At 49.5% G+C, this 5,000-nt stretch overlaps 1 protein-coding gene across 2 annotated transcripts in view; it reads left to right on the top strand.

The window, feature by feature from the left end:
* otofa (otoferlin a) overlaps positions 1–5,000 on the top strand; it is a 147,157-nt gene that overhangs the window by 66,186 nt on the left and 75,971 nt on the right. The gene's annotated exons all lie outside the window — the stretch shown is intronic.

The following is a 5,000-nucleotide window of genomic DNA, read 5'->3' as shown; positions in this document are numbered from 1 at the left end:
TGCATCATCACCATCATCAGAGCCATCAGAACTGTCACACAGATGATGAAAATGATGACAACAATGACTATGATGATAATGATGATGCTGATGATGATGATGATGATGATGATGATGATGGTGGTGATAATGAGGAAGTGAGTACCTGACCTCTATGCTTTGGTTTCTGTTGAGGGTAGATGCGAAAGAGAAGTCGTGAGCAGGTGTAGAACACTCGGGAGAAGTCGGAGAGGTTGAAAAAAGATGGGAATTTTATTGTTTCTCCCAATTAAGGCCAAAAAGGCAATAAAATTTAACAAAATTAGAGAAAACAAAATACTTTTAGAAAAATAAAGAAAATTGACATGGGAGTCAAAAAAATATATATATCAAAATACAATAATGCAGCTGCTTCAAACAGACTTTCAAACAAGTCACTTTTTCTCTAGAGCCTATAACAGACTTATGTCCTCAACTCTAGCTTCCTTTCACAGACTGAAGCGGCGAGTCTATATAGGCCTGAAGTGCACCCCTCAAATTGGCACATACCAACTGAACAGTACAATACAGGGGTGGCTCAGGTGAGTAGACAATACAAGCTTAAAAACAGCCAAAATGCGCCCATCTATAATGCAAGAAATTGACTAATATTATTTATATTGTTATAACTAACATTTGGCAAAGCCCCAATATACACTGACAGCTAATAAATTAATAATTCAAACGCCGGGTCACTTCCTATTGACCCGGGGGTCATAGCGTCATTTCAAGACATTTAAGCTTGACAATCGCGGCAAACATTCCTTACCCAAACGAACAAACAAACAGGAGACGCCGGTAAGACATTGTGATGGTATGTGAAACTATGTTACCTTTAAGCTAAATAAACAGACACGTAATGAACAAAGGCATGTGTTGCGTGATTACTGTAACCGGGCATGATTGTGAAGTAAATGGTGTGGTTTTAAACAGTAAGAGATGTATTGATGGTTGTAGCTATAGCATATTAAATCACCGTAGTTTTGGATGTTAAGTGTGCACTAGAAAGCTACGGGATTGCTGTGGGGGTTTTGATGAATGGCTAGGTTAACAGATGATATGAAAACAGCATGAGGACAAACGGAACACATTGACACACTAGACAAACATAAACGCAACATTTGCACTTAGTCTTTGAGAACTGGCCTAGGTAGCGCATCGCTACCGTGACGGTAGCTATGCGCCCCGTCACACACCCCCCCCCCCTTAAGAGACAGCGTCCAGGTCCAGCTCATGACGCGAAAGAAAGTCAGCAATGACATTGTCCTTTCCAGCCCTATACCTCACAGTAAACCTGTATGGCTGTAGGGACAGATGCCATCGGGTGATTCTAGAATTAAAATCACGCATGCGGTGTAGCCACTGCAAGGGCCTGTGGTCTGTCTCCAAGACAAACTCTTTACCGACAAGGTAATATTTTAAAGTGTCCAGAGCCCACTTGATGGCAAGACTCTCCTTTTCAATGGTGGAGTACCGTGTCTCGCGAGGGAACAGTTTGCGGCTAACAAACTGTATGGGTCTTTTGTCCTCCCCCTCACCCTGCAACAGCACTGCTCCCAGGCCAATGCCCGAAGCGTCGGTTTGCACAGTGAAGGGCAAGGAAAAGTCAGGACTCTGCAACACTGGTTCGTGGCACATGCTCTCCTTGAGGTTGTGGAAAGCTGCCTCACACTCAGCAGTCCAGACCACCTTGTTGGGGCTGATCCTGCGAGTGAGGTCAGACAGGGGAGCTGCTCGGCTTGAAAAGTTGGGGATAAAACGCCGGTACCATCCGACCAACCCCAGGAAAGATCTCACCCCCTTCTTGGTTGAAGGCGGCTGGGAGCTGCGGATGGCGTCCACCTTGGTGACCTGAGGACGTATTGTGCCACCACCCAGGACATATCCCAGGTAGCACACTTCAGACTGGGCAAGCTGGCATTTGCTGGCATTCACAACTAGCCCAGCCTGACGAATCCTACGGAAGACATCACTCAGGTGTTGAAGGTGTTCTTTCCACGACGAACTGTGGATTATGACGTCATCGATATAAGCAGCAGCGTAGTCCTCAGCGCCCCTGAGCACCTCGTCCATGAGACGCTGGAATGTTGCTGCTGTGCCATGTAGGCCAAAGGGCATGACCCTAAACTGGAACAGGCCAGATGGAGCTTTGAAGGCGGTCAGTTCCTGCGCTTGAGGGGTGAGTGGCACTTGCCAGTACCCCTTACACAGGTCTAACGTGCTGAGAAACTCCACCAGCTCGTCCACTCGGGGCATGGGATATGGGTCAAACGCTGAGATGGTATTCAGTTTTGAGAAGTCGACACAGAAGCGGAGCCCCCCGTCCTTCTTTGGCACCAGGACCACGGGACTGCACCACTCACTGTGTGATGTCTCGATCACCCCCATCTCCAGCATCGCCAACACCTCCTGCTTCAGCGCGGGGATCAGTCGCACCGGAACCCTGGTGGTGGTCTGCCGGATAGGGCCCGGAGAAGTCAGCCGAATGTTGTGGGTGATGACGTCGGTTCGCCCCGGCTGGTCTCGGAACAGGGCTCTTGGGATGATGTTCAGCAGGTCCTCCTGCTGTTCGGTTGTCAAGTGGGAAACGGAGGGGTAGGTTGACTCACCGCCCGCAGTAGGAAAATACTGCTCCGACGGCTCTTCTTCCTCTTCCACGGTCCGCGCCCACAGCTGATCTTGAATAGAAGATGGTCGGTCAATCCATAGTTTTAGGAGGTTGACGTGGAAGATCTGTTTGGAGCGACGTCTGTCTGGCATGGAGATCTCATAGGTGACCTCGCTGACCTTGCAAAGTACAGTGAAAGGGCCTTGCCACTTCGCCAGTAGACTGCTCTCTGATGACGGCAACAGCAGTAGCACTTTCTGTCCGGACATAAAGGTGCGACTGCGTGCTGTCCGGTCATACCACGTTTTCTGCCTGGTTTGAGCCTGGGCCAGGTGTTGGTGGGCCATGGAGCTCAGCTGGTCCAGCTTCTCCCTCATCTTCAGGACATAGCTCGCGATGTTGACTGGCTGGTGAGGAGCGTCCCCCTCCCAACTCTCTCGGAGGATGTCTAGTGGGCCTCTCACCTCCCAGCCGAACAAGAGTTCGAAGGGGGAGAACCCGGTGGATGCCTGCGGTACTTCCCTATAGGAAAACAACAGGTAAGGAAGCCACTGGTCCCAGTCAGCTCCTGACTCGGATACGAACTTCCGCAGCATCGACTTTAGGGTTTGATTGAATCTCTCAACCATGCCGTCGGTCTGCGGGTGGTAGGGTGTGGTTTTAAAGCCCCGGATTCCTAACAGGGAGTACACCTGCCTCAACGCCTTGCTGGTGAAATTAGTTCCCTGATCGGTTAAGATTTCTTTGGGGACACCCACACGGGAGAAAAGATTAATTAAACTATTGGCCACTTGTCTTGCCTTAGTATTTCTGAGGGGGAATGCCTCTGGGTAACGTGTGGCGTAATCACAAATTACTAAGATATAGCGGTGCCCTGCCCTACTCCTCTCTAAGGGACCAACTACATCCATGGCAATGCAACTAAAAGGTGTGTCAATAATTGGGAGACTGATGAGGGGAGCTTTTAAGCCTCCTTTGGAGCGAGCAGACAACTGGCACTCTGGACAGGACCTACAGTACTCTGCTATGTCCTTGCTGAAACCTGGCCAATAAAATCTTTGCAGGATTCTCTTCTCTGTCTTCTCCCTGCCTAGATGTCCTGACCACGGAATACTGTGACCCAGGTGTAACACTTTGGCTCTAAGAGCCCAAGGAACAACTAACTGCTCCGTGTCTGCACTCACTCGATACAGTTTCTCATTTTTGACAACAAAACACATGTCACCCTCCCTCATGGCTTCTCTAGCCTCATCATCGGTTTTAACAGACGAAAAGCAAGAGCTAAGTGTGGGGTCTTCCTGCTGAAGCTTCTTGAAGTCTTCACAAAAGACTTCAGTGTCCTCTAGTTGTGGGGCGGACAGACTTTCCTGCACTGCAGTACCTGCCACCTTTGCTCTACGCCTCTCTGCCTTGGACTTTTTAGGTTTGTCACCAGGACAACCCTCAAATGGCAACTCTGACCAAACATCAGAGTCTGGTTTATCTCTGGCCTGTGCTCTAGTTGTAACATAAGCACTAACTGTATTAACACTTTGCAGTAGCTCTGTAAGAACTGGCACATCCTGACCTAAAATTACAGGGTAAGGGCACTTATCCAAAATCCCTACGGTTAACAAGTATTTTTGGTCATTAATGTCTATGAGAACCTCGCTGGTCTGGTGCTCAGATTCATCGCCATGGATGCAGCGGACTCTCACTTTGCCCACGGGCTGGACATCAGACTTCAAACAGGATTTACGAATGAAAGACTGACTACTTCCTGAGTCAACTAAAGCCTGCACTGTCTTTCCTCTTATCTTCACAGGGACGGTAACGTCAGAAGAGGTACAAGGTAAGTGTTTGCTAGGGCCAGGTAAGTAACATAGTCTAGAATCAGACACTTTCTTCAGTGTGCAGTTGGGCCTAATGTGACCTTGCTGACCACAACCGTGACATACAGGTATTCTAGGTGTTCCAGCTGGAGTGGGACTAACACTGGGGCTATTGGGGCTGTTGGAGGGCCTAAACACACGACCACTACCACCCGCAGACTTACCAGAGGATGTCTTCTCAGGCTCTCGGTGGGCTGCTTGGTAGGGTCTTCTCCAGTCCTGCTGTTGCGGACCCAGGTGATAGCCTCTTCTGGATTGCCTGGCGGCCATGAAGGTCTCGACCAGGTCTGCTGCTTGCGCCGATGATTCTGGGGTGCGTTCTTTCACTCACACCTGAAGCTCGGGGTACAGCATGCCCAGGAACTGCTCCAGCACAATTTGGTCACCCACCTGGTCCTTGGTTCTCGTCTCTGGAACTAGCCACTTCTCCATCAGGTCCTTTAGCCGGGCTTGCAGTTCTTTCGCCGTCTCACCCTCCTTGATGGACTTGGAGCGGAAACGCT

This window comes from Alosa pseudoharengus, unplaced genomic scaffold (genome assembly GCF_046254945.1).
Source record: "Alosa pseudoharengus isolate Yale_2024_CS ecotype anadromous, Long Island Sound unplaced genomic scaffold, YU_APseudo_1.1 YU_APseudo_1.1_scf_7, whole genome shotgun sequence".
NCBI lineage: Eukaryota > Metazoa > Chordata > Actinopteri > Clupeiformes > Clupeidae > Alosa > Alosa pseudoharengus.
This window is presented reverse-complemented; position numbering and strand designations above follow the sequence as displayed.